At 42.9% G+C, this 15710-nt stretch overlaps 1 protein-coding gene across 10 annotated transcripts in view; it reads left to right on the forward strand.

The window, feature by feature from the left end:
- The first annotated feature begins 7006 nt into the window (after window positions 1–7006).
- The window catches only part of ZMIZ1 (zinc finger MIZ-type containing 1), a 518414-nt gene continuing 509710 nt past the window's right edge, over window positions 7007–15710 (forward strand). For 6 of the 10 annotated variants that reach the window (XM_019497114.2, XM_019497113.2, XM_019497112.2 and 3 more), the window contains exon 1: window positions 7007–7151. The gene's annotated coding sequence lies outside the window, so the exon portion shown is untranslated. The remainder of the gene's footprint in view (window positions 7152–15710) is intronic. The other 4 variants (XM_014601434.3, XM_014601446.3, XM_014601444.3 and 1 more) reach the window with 1 other exon arrangement.

Below are 15710 nucleotides of genomic sequence, written 5' to 3' on the forward strand. Positions count from 1 at the left end.
TTACTGCCTCTTTCTGCTGTGTAGTTTTTTCAGATCTAATTTTTCAGTCTTTACTGCTTGCACCCTAAATTTCAATCCTTGCCAGCCATAGTTTTTAAAATGTTTTAATAGCTTTAGCTTAGTTGCCACATTTATTAAATCTTCTCATGTACATTGCCACATCTATTAAATCTTCTCAGTGTAGCATTGCCACCAGATGAAAACTACTTATCATGTTCTATTACGACTTTAAATCTGTAAAAACTTAGGTGCCCACTTAATATGAAGCACATTAGCATTTCCAAGGAGCTTAGTGGAACTACTTGACTCTTAAAGTTAAACATGTACATAAATGGGTGTAAAACTGGGGTCTAAAGTGTACTTTTCTGCATTGGCACCTGTAAAGCTCAAGAGGTTCCACACAAATGCAGAGATCAATTTATGTGGTGCAATTAGTGTTTAAATATCTTTCCTGACAAGTTCAGATGGATCAGGTTTAGGGGCAGGTTAAGGGGTATAATTTCCCAGGAAGGAAGGGATGCATTTGAGCATACTGCCTACAAACTACCCTGTGCTGTAATCCTGGAGTTGTCATGAAGGAATCTGCTCCCTTGTTTTTGCTTCTGCAGTGTGTGACTTAGCCTGAGGAAGAGCAAAAGGGAAAGAATCTAAGTGTGTGTAAATGTTTTAAAAGCCTCAGAGGAAAAAGCTGGGGAGGTGGAGGGTGGGAGAAGGAGGCGGGGAGGCACAAACCTCTTGCCACTTCCCTCTGAACATCTTGTAATTTGTTCTCAATTTGTTTTTCTCTTTAAACTTGTTTATTTTTTCCTTCAAGACTCCAATTGCATAACTGCAAATTTACTTAATGTTTGTTGCACTGCAATTTCATTTTCAACTGCAAAATCCAAATAAACCTTATTTTTTCTATGCCTCACTAAACTATACATGTTCTTATCATACACAGCAAAATACATGGTTTTGCACTACTGCCTTTAATGTTTTTGCTCGTGATGGACAGTAATTTGAGATCTAAAAAGCACTTGGAGTCTGTATTCATTTTCTAGGCAATATTATTTGAACCCATAGTGACTATTTGCAGGACAGGCCCCAGACATGATTTGTTATAAATAGAGGAATATACCCAAGAGCAGCGCACCATTGATGCATGAGAAGAGCTTTGTAAAGGTTAAGAACAATGCAGAGATAGGAGTGTCTCTTCCCATGTCAAAACAGCACCTAGCACAATGATGTCCTGCTTTTGATTGGCAATGCAAGCACTAGAAGAGCAAGAATATGCATCAGGCCTTTATTTAAATCATGTTAAATCAGAAGAACTGGTACAGTATGATGGAACCAAACATTGGTGTCCGCAGCATATTGGGTATGATACATCTAGACCCCAGCAGCTCACTTAGGCTGATATGAACTAGCTTTAAAATAGCTAATTCAAGTACAGCTAAAAGTGCAGCTATGGCAGCATGCAGCTTTGCATGGATAACTGTCTGAGTATTTACTCAGCTTCTCAGGTGAGTCTTGCAGCCTGCCCTGCATGACTGGCTACATTACTAGCAATACTCTAGCTTGCTAAGCCATTTGCTGCAATAACTGCAGTGTAGACAAACCCATAAGGATTTAAACACCTGTATGGAGTTAGGATCAATTCCATTTTCATTACAATGTGAATTATGGTAGCAGCAAAAACTAATAATTTAGACTACAGCTGAAGAGGGTGAGGTGATGCACTGGTTTATTATGCTATCCTCTGGAGAAGAAGTTTCAAATCTGTCTTAGATTATCTAGGAAAAATGAGGTTAGCAGATTCAATCTAGTCCCTTGTGGACAGGACCACCAAAAGTGTAATATGATTTGGGGCAACTGGCTGTCTTCTCTTACTCAGGGGAGGTTTTAGTGTTGCAGCAGCAAAACAATGTTAAACCAGAATTGAAGTGCATTTGCTAAAGCCTGCTTGATTTCTGTTGGAATGGCTGGTTATAGCCATTATCAATCTTTAATTATCAAGAACAGGCACTCAAGTGCAGCCCACACACTAAAAACATTTAAAAAAATTAAGTAACCCTCCTCTGCTCCCCCTTGGACCTGATCCTCAGCCCTGCAAAGCCTGTTTTTTGTTGCTCTGGCTGTGCAAACTAATTGAATAGCAAATTGATCTGGCCCCCGGCTTTCCCTGTAAGGGAAATCTGTAGGTGATTTAGAGCCACTGTAGTACTTCTTGTGTCACCCATTTTACTGACTTGTCTAAGAGTACATGACCAAAACATTCTATAGACTGAACAAACCTCAGCTGCTAGAACCATTCACTGGGAGTTAATTAAAACAGCCCTAAAAGTGCTGTATCTTATGTAGAAGACTGACCCCAGGATCAAAGAAAGTAGTAGCTAGACACCTTTGCAAATTCCTGAATTGTGGGTGAGCAGACATGACACATTTCTATCATTATCTCTAATCTTAGGTTTATATAATGCCTCTTATTCCAAAGAATTTCAGAAACTAACCGATTCTGAAATACAGCTTCCAAGTGGATCACTGCAGCCACTTCTGGGATACAACATGGCAGGTGTTTAACCCAGCAACAACCTAAGGTTATTGTACCCAAATGAGAATAGGCTGGGACTTCAGATAGTCAGAATCTAACAGTATTGTTAGCTGTGGTTAACACCCTTCTTACAAAAAGTGTTATCTGATCTCTAATGACTACAAGTTGCTGGGACCTTGGTTGTATGTCTCATCCATTCAGACTGTACCTCTACTAGTATCATGGTGCTACCTACCACTGCACTGGGAGGATTGATTTAGTACAGACTGAGAGGGCATGAGGACACCTCCTAAATTACCAAACACACTTCCTGCAACACCTTTATTTTTCCCAGTCCTGAACTGATCCAGCAACATTTGTTTAGTTGGTGAAAGATGACAGGATCACAGCACAAGGTGACATGGTAGATTTGAAAAAAAACCAAAATCCTACACAATGCAGTTAAAAGGAAGCTGTTCTGTGGCAAAGTGATAGACTCCTGAGGAATTAAAACATTATATATAATATCATATCCATAACAGAGCTTTCTATTTACATTTTCCACCTCTTTGACATGAGCGGAAATTATGCTTAAGTACAGAGAACTGAATATGGTCTTGTAAACATTCTTCTATCACAGAGGGACATTTAATTTCCTAATTCTGCAAAATCTATGCCTTAACACTACATTGTTCTAAAACATTACAAAAGAAAGAGAGAGAGAGAGAGAGAGCGAGCGAGCGTGGTAAACCTAACTTTTGCCTCTGGCTTTGTATACTATAAAACGAAAAGTTTTGACTCCTTGGCAAGCTGATCATTTAATCAGAAAAGGAAATTAATTGCAAATTAATCTGCTATTAAGGTGTGATGCTAATGACATATCATCTGTGTGATTATAATGAAATGACTGCATGGGTACAATGTCATCATCAGTTACTCAGAAGGCTGGGTTTATTCAGCCCACGTTTTAATAATGGGCATCAAAGGCAGGCTCAGGAGCAGAATGATTTATGGGCTGCATTGACTAAACAGTATCCATCTTTCTAATCTCTGGACTGCTGGTTAAAATTATTGGGGTTTATGCATCTCAAAGAAAGGACAAAGTACTGTAAAAATGAAGAGGCAGAGGGATTATCATATTTAAAGAAGAGTAAGACAAGGTGGGGCTGGTGGTCTTAGGCAGGGTTGGCCAAAATTCATATTCAAATTCTGTAACTGTTCAACACGGGCACACTCAACCTTCAGAAGAACCAGAACAGAACATAGCTGCAGGCCTCATCTTGTCACAGGGACCCCTCTGAGCTTGCAGACAGTGAAACCTGTACTTTAGGCAATTGAAAAATATGTTATTTAAAAAAAAAATCCTGTTATTGAAAACTGTACTTTAATATTGATAAAGTACCTCACATGTCAGAAAGGTTGCACAAACATTACCTAAATAATCCTAATTAATAAAAATTAAGTACCCTGGTCAAGTTACCCATGCTAAAGTTAATGTTTAAAATAAATTTGTTTATACAGACTTCCACTGAAAATCCACTCAAGATATCAGTATTTGTCATATTAAACATTATGGTGTTCTTTACAGGCCCAGAGTGACAACATTTTGCACTTCTATAATAATAAAATCATTACCTTTTCCTTTCTACAGAACCTTCCAATTACGAATCTCCAAACATGTTACAAGCGAGACTGAGCCACAAAACACCCCATCTCTAGAGATAAGCTATTATTACTACCCTTATTTTCCAAATAAAGACTATAAATACAGATAGATTAAGGTTTACATTTCCAAAAGTGGCCATCCCTAGTTTTGAGTGCTTTAGTTTTGGGATAATCAATCAACGTGAGACATGTCATCCCAAAGTTTTTAAAGCAGTTAAGTGTTTGCAAAGCCTCTTTGAAAGTAGTTAGGCGCCTCAAAATTAATACATGTTAAGCACCAAGGTGCTTTTGACAGTACTGCTGCCATTTATTATTTTATCACAGGAGCACATAAGCAGTCCTATGCCTTGAGCCCACTGTGCTGGATGCTGTATAAATAGGGAACAAAATAATAGTCCCTGCCCCAAGGTGTTTGTACTTGGGCACCTAAAATATCCTTACAGCTCTGCTCTTCAGAGGTGCAAATAGCCCAGGACGGAAGTCCATGGAACCTGCAGGTGCCAGATGAGGTGAAGCCCCTAAATCTTATCGTTTTACTGCTTTTACTTGGCTTTGGTGCTCAGCACCTCTGGACAGGCAATAGCATCACCCATCACCCACAACGAGGGGGGCATCTGAAAAAGTCGGCCTGGGGCCCCGAGGCTGCAAATATTCTGGGGCCATAAAAGACATCCCGAAACCAGGACAGGTGCACGAGTGGGGCCTGAGTGACTTGCCTGAAGTCGCATAAGTACAAAGACCCAGCGTGCGGCCGGGGTCTGCCCGCAGCCCGGGAGCCAGGGGGAAGGGAGCGGGGTGCGGGGGGAGCTTTGGCACCCGCCCTTCGTGCCGCGTGAGGGCGTCACCGGGCGCGTGCTCCTGCCGCCCGGCACGGACACGCTTGTGCCGGGCGGGCTCGCGGCTTCCCCCGCGGCAGCAGGGCCAGGTGCTCGGGCAGCGCTCTGGCGGAGATGCGGTGCGGTGCCTGCGGGCTCTCAGAGCCCGGCTGTGCCGCCGGGGAGCCAGAGGCGGAGGCCGGTGTCCCTTTAAGGAGCGGGGCCCGAGAGCCGCGCGGTGCGTGTGTGAGTGTGTGTGTGTGCGTGCGTGTGCGCGCGCGAGGCCTCTGGCACAGGCATTGTTCCCTGACGTCACTCCGCCCGCTCTGCGGCGGCGGCGGCGGCTGCTCTCAAACTTGTCTTTGTTATTCCGAGCTCCATCTGACACGGGGCTGGCCGCAAAATGCGGAGCGCGGAGCCCGCACCTGGCCCGGCCCGGCCCGGCCCGGCCCGGGCACCCACGCACACACCCCGCCGCGCCTGCCTGCCGGCCGGGGTCAACGCAGGGAGGGAGGCGAGCTGCAGGGGGGGGGGCCCGGGGCGGCTGAGGGGAAGCCCCAGGGCGGCTGCCGGCTCCGTAGCCCCGAGTACGAGCGGGGCCGGGAGGAAGCCACCCCTGGACTGACTGCGCAGCCCCACGAAGCAGCCGCCGCCTCCCGCAACCAAACGGGGGAGCCGGCGAGGAGCTGCCTGCCTGGCACTGTTGAAATTGCTTATCTTAATTGCATAATCTAACAAGCCCCGTTGGAACCGGAATGAATATATTAGGCTTATTAACAACTCATCATAAAATATTGATTGTCCTGGAAGTGTTGTATTAAGGGGAAGGGGCTCGGAGCTCAAGGGGTTTTCCTCTGGGGAAGCGCGCTGGATTGCCTCCACAAGAAAAGAAAAGAAACGGGTAGGAGTTAAAAAAGCCCTGGTATTACTGCTGCTCGGCTGCTCTGCTGAGGCAGCGGCGCTGGGGAGGGAGCCTTGCAGGGGCAGGCGCAAAAAGTGCTGGGGGGGGAGGGATTTGACTTGATTGCGAAGAGCACGATCAAACTTTCAGGGGTAATTGGGCACCCGCGGCCAGAGCGGTTCCTATTAAAATAATAATAAAACCCCAACCCCTCCTCCCTGGATGTTTCCCCTCCCTCTTTCTGGAGCCGTCCTGCTTTGGGGAAGCTCCGGAGCTTGCGGAAACACCAGCCACCGCCTCCGGGTGCGGGAGAGCAGGGCGGGCGCTGCTGCCCACGCTGGCTGGAGGCACAATGACTCGCTGCTGATTTCCCGAAAAAAAGGCTTCCCTGCCCCTGCGCGGCTACACTCGTTCCTCTCCGGGGTGGGGGAGCCGGGCAGCCCGCAGCGGCTCCTAGGTTATGCGGCTGCTCGCGTGGAAAGCAAACAAGTAAAAGGTGAAATGTCTTGACACTTCCCCGCAATGAGCCCAGCGCCTTCCTCTTCCTTCGCCCGGGAGCGAGGCTTTCACGGGGACACATTCCTCAGCGGTGTCCCCACACCCCACCCCTTTAATAATAGAAAAATACAGAGGGGAGGATATTCCCGTGCTTTCCGCTTCCAGTCTGGAAGGGGTTTAGCTGCACGCAATCCGCTGGGATTGAGAGATTTCCCTCTTTGATCTTTTTCTTTTAATCTTGTAAAACAATATTTGCATTTTTTAAACTGTAAGATTATAACTTCATGTGATGGGGGAGGGGAAAAAAAGAGGGGAGGAAGAGAGCGAGAGAGGGCGAGAGAAAGAACATCCCTCCAGGAGGCAGCTCCCTTTCAGATAGGAATCTGGGACAGATTTTGCCAACAGCCACAAAGCATGGCCCTTTGGTAATAGAATAGCCAATGTAATTTGACACTTCAACTTGCTGTGCTCTCTGCTAGTTGATTCACTTACTCACCCACTAACATTGAGCTCCTTTTCACTGTCTGTGGGCAAAAAAAAAAAAAAAGAAAGAAAAAGGAAAGAAAAAAAAAAAAGGAAGGGGGGAGGGAGAGAGAGGGGGGGGGGAAAGACCGGGGGGTGGGTGGGAAGCTTTTAAATTAAAAAAAAAAAAAATTTAAAAGCCACCCGAACAGTGCTGCAAATCAGTTGAGGAAAGAGGATTTTGCCTGCCTTCTTCCTTATTATTTTCCCTGCTGCAAGCCTGCTTTGCAATCTGTAGGTAAGTTTCACGTCTATTTCAGTCTTCTGTTCACACCTCCCTGTGTGTGACCGGGCAGGGGCTGTGTGCTGAATGAGAAGAAACAATGGAGTAACCAAGCTAAGGAAATATATATATATGTATATACAATTTTTTTTTTTTTTTTTTTTGCAAGACAAGAAAATGTGTGAAGACTTCTTAAAGGGACAGGTTGTATCTGTGTGCCTGGGAAAAGAGAGGGGAAAGGTTGGGGGGGGGAGGAGTGAAACAAATAAAGAAAACATGAGATCGAGGGGGACAGGGGACAGCTTTGCTTAGGAAATTCTTTGCTTTTTTGGTCACTATAGAGGACAGGGACGAAAGGACTCGGCATGTTTTATATTATAGGCGGTGGGGGCTCGGATCACTTTTTGTTTCCCTTTGAGGTGGGGGGAGATGGGGGGGCAGTGCCGGGGGAAGAGAGGTGGGGGTGTGTATGCGAGTGAAAGGGGACCTGAAATTTCCAGCTTCAAGGGGGCTTTCTGCTGTACTGTACATCTAAGTTTTAGAAGCTGAAACAATGTTGCGACTCAGGCACGCATGAGGGAGAGGGAGCGAGCCAGAGCCTTTGCCATAAAAACAAAGGAGGTTTTAAAATAATCCGGAGAGCTTCTGTTTCTCTGCCCAGTTTACCTTTCCTGCCTGCTTTCAAGGCGGCTCTTGCTGTGCACCGACGGGCTTCTGCTCAGTCGCTCTGGGGACGCAGGAATCTTTGGGGAGGGGGTGATCCAAGAGGGCTGTAATACCTAAAGCCTTTTTTGGAGGAGGGGGAGAAGCGTGGGGAGAGATTGGGCACGTTTTCCGGGCTTTGGGAAGCTTGCCTGAGTGTAAATTCCTTGTGTCTGGGTTTTGAAAGCCAGTTGGGACTGGGGCCTCTCTCACAAGGCAGGAGGAAGGAGCAGTCTCTCCCTCCCTCCCTCCCTCTCTCTCCTGTGTACATCTGTCCAGGAAGCCAAAGGCGGGGGGGGGGGGAGGCGAGAGAAAGAGGGGCCGACTGAAAGAGCCCAGCTCCTGCTTTCTTGCCATTGTGAAAGGAAAAAGGAGGGAATCATTTTCACGGGAGACTGGCTGAGCTAGCTGCAGCAAAAGGGAGAATGGCAGTCAGTTAAAAGACACTTAAGGAATGTAAACATCAAAATAGGAGCGATCTGGTCCTGCTTTATTCCTCCTCTAATGATTTGGGGTGATGTTTTAGGCTGGCTTTGTGATCTGGGGGAAAGCAGAGGTTGGGAGAAGCCGGCAAGTTCTAACTAGAACCATTTTCCAAACTGCAAACTTTGGTTTACACGTGTAAAGTTGAATTTCAGTGCTCCCTTATGAGGTTGGTTAGGAACACAAGGCTAGATCTTCAGTTCTCTCTGCTGCCACAACCATGATTAAAATGTTTAATAAAGCTGAAATGGGCATAATAGCGAAAACATAACAAAAACATGGCTAGGAAATTGCTTTTGTCTCTGATTGTGGGGGGTCCCACTAACCAGTCCAGGCAGCTGCCCTGAGAATTAGAAACTGCGGCCATAGAGGTAATTTACTGGGACTGAAGCTAACTTAAGGAAGAACCCTGCCTTACTGTCTGGTTGTGCACAGTGTGTATTTTTGTGCTTCAGTTAATAATCTGCAAAGAGCTTAATAGCTCTGTAGTGCCAAAGGAATTGGTTTTCTCCATTTACTTCAGCAGGCCTGAGTGAAGCTGGTGTTCTGACTGCTTTTTTTCAATGCATTGACATGAGAGAGGAGGATTTAACTTGGCAGCCTGAACAAATGCTCTATCAAAGGTTTCCTAAGAGACAGTAAGAGAGCTGGGGGGAGATGAATGACCTGGGCAAGTTTTAGGGTGCTACCTATGCAAGCTTTCTTTTAAATATGAAATGGCCATTTAGAACCCTGAATAGAACTGGGTGCATCAGAAAGGCGACAGGCTTATCAAATTTAAAAGGGCAAAAGCCCATTAATGCTCTGGGAAGGCTTTGCCTCTGAGCTCTGGCTGAGTAGTTTCAACTGCCTTGAAGTGCCAGAGCTTTTAAGAAATCTGTAGCAACAGCTTCTCTATAGCTGCAATATGGAACTTGGCCTTGTAAATTGTAAGGTTAATGATGCAGTCTCCTCCTCTAGACAGGAAGGGAATGGGGAAAGGGGGGGTGGGGTATAGGGTAGGAACATGAGGGTAATTGAAAGGTAAAAAAAAAAAAAAAGCCCCAGGACTAGACTACGCAAGAATCGTGCTGATGAAAGGCTATTCAAGTTGGAACATTTGTGTAATAACTTTGCACTGTGGGAGAAGTTCTAACCCGAAATCAATATCCAGGCAGCAGAAGAAAAGTTTGATAAAAGAGTGCAGCAAAACTGTATGCTTGAAGGTGCTACCGGCAGTAGGATTACTCTAACAGACAGAGAGTTGGTCTCTGCTTCAAACTTGCTCCCCCTTCTTTTGATCGAGGGGAAATTTACTATGGCATCAATCTTCTCTTGGCGGGGCCTGATTCAGGTTTATGAATGCCAGAAGACTTGCGCTGACCTTTTTCTGTTCAAGTCGAGGATGTTGAAACACCAGCCATCAAACAAAAGAGACATTGAAAGCAAGATCTGCAATAGAGCACGTGTGACTTTGGGGCTAGTTGAGTGCATTTGGTGATACTGTTTTCCTCTGAGTTTGGGTGGGGAGGGAGAAAGAAAAGGCCGTTTATTTTATTTTTTTTAATGAGATTGTGGAAAAAATTACTTGAAATAATCTAAATATCCCAGAATAGAGAATTAAATTAACTGTTTTGATCACTACTTTAGATTACATTAGCATCTTATGACCCTTCAAAAATTCTCAGGCTGAGGAGACTTCAGTGTTTTCTCCCTGACTGTATAGGCAGTAGTGAATTTTGGAGTATCTGTTGTAGCTATTTTATAATAAAAAGTGAAAAAATATTCAAGAAATATAGGAACTGAAAACCTAGAAAGTGTCTTTAGGAATTAAGAATAAACAAAATGCTAGGATTTAATTGGTGGATCTGTGGCTTTCCCCTAATCAAGGAAAAATATCTATCTTGAAGCTGCTTCTCTTACAATTTATACATTAATATTAAAAATTAAACTTTGTGTTTTGTTTTTGTTTTGTTTTTTATTTTTAAGCCCAAAATTGTTTCTCACTTGACCTGCAACGTTCATGTCAGTGCTTATGGTCCAGGACACTTCAAATACATTTTGGCTACAATTGTGAAAGAAAAAATAAGTCTCTGCCAAATGATAAATGAAAACTTTGTTTTGGGAAAGGATCACATTGCTGCATAGGTAGACAGTGTGTGTTTTGTCCTGTCTGAGATAAAAATAGGAACTTGATCTGAGTGTAGTATAGAATTTTGTTTTCTAAGATACCTTAACTACAGTAAGCCAAAGAAGACTGTGGAATTGTTTTCATACCCTGAAAGGTTTTTAGGATGTTTCTTAAGTACTACAAGGAGCTGAAGTAATAGAATTTAATGTAACACATGTTTCCATTCATAAGTTTTCTTGGGAGTTGCCTGCCCTTTACCTGATAGCTCTTCTACTTTTTATAGGTTCCAAAGGTTTTGTGTCCCCAGCAAAACTCATAGATGGCATTTATATCAGTAATGCTACAGTTGAAAAAAAACTGACTGGTCCCAGCAACTTGATGTGTGTGCTGACTGCCAGGAAAACGTTTTTTGTTTTTGTTTTTTGGGGGGGAGGGGGAGGGGTTTGTATACAAGGAAAAACATTATAAGAGTTTCTTCTCTGTCACTGTTTGTCCTAGCACATATGAGAGCAAGGTGGTCCAAGTTACACAGACTAGTATATGACTCTGGGGAACAAACATAATGGTTGGCCAGGGTCTCTTGGTATTTGGACACCGTGTCATAACATCCTGGAGACCATAGTGCTGGAAAAAATCTGGAATGGTTACTCTTTTACCTGGAAATCTGTTTCTTATAAATAAGTAGGACTGAAGTTGGTACTTGTGGTAGTGTATTTGACTGCTATGCAATTGACTGATTTGTTCACTCCTAGTTATACCAATTTCTGTGAAATCCTATACTGTATTACAGCAAAGAAAGTGACAAGAATATTACTGCACTGTTTAGAATTAGTTCATGATTGCACTCATATACTGATGGCTTTGGGACAAGGAATACAAGCCTTCTTTATCCACTTAGATATGGTTTTTAAAGAGGTATATTTAATCAAGATGTAGAATGAAGAATATTATGTGTTGGGTCTATCCAGTATTTGTACAAGCATTTTTTGTTCATTTTATTGAGTTTTCGATGGATCTAAGCTGTCTTGATGTTGGGTCTAGAAATTAATTTTAAAATGTATTTTTGGATTAAAACCAAAATATCTGCAAAATCAGTGTTACTTTGTCACTTTTTCTTGCTTTCTTCCCCCTAAAAGCAAATACTTTTTATGTAGCAGTATTTTTTTGTATTGGGTTTTATAGGATCAATTGGCATCTAGGCTGGTAATTTTAGGGTATTTTAGAATTGCAAGAGAAATGTCCAGGTGATGAGATGCAATGGATCTGCATAGTTAGACTGTTGGAGGCAGTAGTAGATTATGAGAGTAGAGTATGTTCATAGGGTCGGTCACATGATATTTTGGTTCTAGTGGGCTGAGATGCATTGATGTGTTTTGTGCAGCTTGGTCAGCAAGTTGAGCACTGGCACTATCCTTTTCCTAGAAAAAGGGAGAAAAATCAGCATAGATTTTTTTTTCTAATAGGAATGAGTTATCTTTCATAGGTAATCATCTAAGTCTGTCTAAACTAAATTTCCAACCAATGTTAAGATAAATTAACTTCATTCACAGACTATAACCCAAAGGAACATGATTATCTTAGACTTATACTTGTTTGATTTAAGCTGTCTGAAGTTTGCCTCAGTTGCAACAGTTATACCTTTTAAACCTGCATATGCAGGTAAAAACAGTAACGTATACATTTTTTACTGAAATGGGGAACAGCTGGATCCTGTTGTTTCTGAGGAAGAAAGGGTAAGGTTTTACTTGTAAGTTAAAGTCTAGGTACTGATAGGCTAAAACCAAAACAAATCTAGGTGCCTCTTCTAATGTTATTTCAATAATTCAAATTGGGTGTCTTGGATTTTGTCTAGTTATTAAATAATAATTAGCATTCAATTGGACACATCTAAGCTATCAAATGAACACTCTATTAAGATGAATATAGGAAGTTTATCCTTTTTTTGATGATACTGTGTCTGTCTGACTATAGAGCAGGGGTGAAGTAATTCCCAGAGTGAAGTGTGAAGGGTATTTCAATGCAATAGAAAAAGAATCACTTACAAACATTAATATTCATGGTACTACAAAATCTGTGGAAATTCCTTAAAGCTGTGGATTTGGATTGCTCCTATGCTTCCTGTTTATCTGCATAAGGAGCTTGCGATTTGATTTTCTCCTGTCTCAATTTTTATATGTCAGTGAATGTTAGAAAGTTGATTTATAAAGCAGATGTCATAATGCTAAGGCATCTTCTCCAGACCTATGGAAACCACACACAAACTGCTCTGTGTCTCCCAGCTCTGTAGGCAGTACAGTTGCTATCTTCCCTTCAGTAGAACCATATTTCAGTTTCTCAGTATGTGGTATTGATTGCAAGAGCAAATACATTGTAGTTGCTCTGAGCTTTCTTTGCCAGGCTACAGCAGCACAGTGGTATAACTGGCTTTGGCTAGCCCAGCTTCTGTGTGTATTGTGTATGCAGGCTCTCAGCTAGTTGCTTAGTTTGTGAGGTAGGGACATTTTTATATCCCCCTTTCCACAGCAGCTATTGTTTCCTCCAAGCTTAAGGTAAAACAGAAGATACAAACAATACTGAATTGTAGATTTTAGGTACTTAATACATATATCAACTAGAAGTTTGCATGGAAATGGAAGCAGCAGGCTTCATATACCTTGCATACCATGTCATGTAAAATCAACACGGTAATTTTTCTAATCTCTTTACCTGGCCTGTTTCAACTGTTTCTTGTTCTTACTACTGTAAACCATGTGGGGGTGGGGAGGGGAGGGAGAGGGAGGATCACAGTGGGAATGAGGGGGGGGTGTGTGTGTGTGTGTGTGTGTGTGTGTGTGTACAGTTTCCTGGTGATTTATTTCACAAATGTAAGTCAATCCTAGGTTGGGTGGCATTAATTGAAAGATACTAGCCCATCAGTCTGCTTAATACACTGCTTAATATACAGTGTAGATAAACTGTGCCCTGATCTTGTTACAGTTTTCTGTACCTTCAAAATATTAGCTGGCCCTTTTTTTGTAAGGGTCTTTTGCTTAATAGATTAAAACATTTGTTTTGGGGAGGTGGGTAGTAGTTCAGAACAACTCAGTTCACAGTAAGTGTGTGCGTGCATGTGCACACACATCTGTGAGGCTGTAGAGTCAGAATGATTGATTGGCTGGCAAAGTGAGTGTTATCAGTCTCTTGGGGGTTTTCAGATAGTCTCATAACTAATCAGAATGGTTTATTTATTGGGACTATGGTGACACAGATATACAGCAGAGTGGCATGGGCTTCAATTGGCCATTTAGTAGCAAAACCAATTCCTTTGATAAATATCTGCTTGTCTCTTGGCTATGCTCCTGTTACCCTCTGAAAACAGCAGAGCTTTTTAGGCCACTCTGAAATGTACACCTGTGTCTTAATCAGTAGCTTTTAAAGTGCAGGAATCCCCTGTTCTCTCTTGTTTTAAGCACCCACCACAAAAAAATGGTTGAACTGAGCTTTAGTCTTTTAATTGGTGGTGATGGGGCAGTAACAATAGTGAAGGTTGAGATTAGCATACTATTTAAAAGCTGATTTGTGTTAGTGCTCTAAAATTCATGTTCACTTGGCTTGTCTTGGAAATTGTTGTGCCACACTGGCATCTGGGGAAGGTTAATGATTCAAATTTGATCTCACTGAAGTAAGAGGTTCCCAAATTATGGCCACCTCTCTACTTAAAGATTACATTAATGAGAATACCTAGACTTTTAACATTTTTTTGGACATGGCTGGAAGTCCTTCCTCTTACTGATAACACTCACTTGACTTAATCTGTGATAAGGTCTGATACCCATTTGGTAAATGTACAGTTGAAAAGTTACCATCTCTGTTCCTTCCCTTTTCGTTACCAGCTCTGACCAAGGGCATGAAGAAACTAGGAAGAGGGTGTGGCTGCTAGAGAGTGGTACTGAGGAAGTCTTGTTCTCTCAGTCATGCTCCCACTTGATTCCAATTACAATTCTCCAACAAAGAGAATTTAATTGCTTGTGAAACGTAGTAGAGACAGTGTTATGGATGACTAGCAGCATTCAAGACTGGTGAATGCACTTAGACCAGGAAACACAGTTAAGGTACACACCAACTGTACCCTGCAACCTTCAGTCCTCCTCCATCCACTTATTGTAGCTCTCTACCCTCCCAGATGATGTGGAGCTTTGTCAGGATGCATTGGACTGTGCTCCAACTAGGGCAGAATTGGTGAATACCAGCTGGCTACATCTGGCCTTCACTTGATCATTTTTGCCTGTTCTGCACAAATTAGCTCAGGATTGCCAGATGTGAACATTCATTGACTATTGTCCTTGGGATTCCCTCTGAACCTCATGACCTGCACTTACCTGTCCTATAGTATGCTCCTGCATACAAATCCCTCACTACAGCTAAGGACAATAGTGCTCCTCTGCTTGAAGAATCCACATAACTGCGTATAAAAACAAAGAGGTTCACAACCCCTTTACATGCAGATGCACCTCTCTTCATACCACAGTGTGAGCTATGGGAACTCACTGCAAGTTATCCCTGCCCCAGTAAATGCACTGTCCCTAAGGCAGTTGGAATGCGTGCAGACAAAAGGAGAGAACACAGTTCTCTGGGATGCAACCTTCCATGTGAAGGAACACATTTACTTACTCTCTGGGAGAGCCCTAGCAGTAACAGACTTTTAGGGTGTGTTAGGTTTAGATCCACCTAGTCAAACTTAATTCGGTCTAAACTGCTAGGCCTACAAACGTTTATATGACTTGGGTCAGGCTAAAAATGGCAAGTTCAGTCTAAACTTAAGTTGCATCCTTGGAGTCTGTCTCCTGTGGCTCTCGTTAGCTCTAGGGATGAAAGAGACTGTAAGGCAAGGCTGAAGTATATCTTAATGGTGTATTTCCTGATCTTCAGAGGTCGAAGCAAAGATATTCAACATTTTGGAAGGCTTTGAAGAGCTGGTCGTAGTTAAAGTTTTTGGGAGGAGAGACTTAAGTTAGACTTAATGGGAAAGTTCCTTTCTCATTTTTATTTGACAGTGTAGTGAGGTTTGTTAAAGAGCCTCTTGCTTCCTCCAAGTTTAACAACATAAAAGCAAAACAGTATCTGTATACTTTGAAATGGGTTTTCTCCTTTTCTGGGCTTGTGATGATTTCTGTTAAGTGTCACACAGTACTGCCTCAGCACAAATCTTGGAGATTCCACAGCATTGTAGATGCACGTAAGATTTTGGCTTGGTTAACAGAAAAAAATAGGAATGCCTATATATAGGAAAAATGCCCAGG

Source organism: Alligator mississippiensis, chromosome 6 (assembly GCF_030867095.1).
Source record: "Alligator mississippiensis isolate rAllMis1 chromosome 6, rAllMis1, whole genome shotgun sequence".
NCBI lineage: Eukaryota > Metazoa > Chordata > Crocodylia > Alligatoridae > Alligator > Alligator mississippiensis.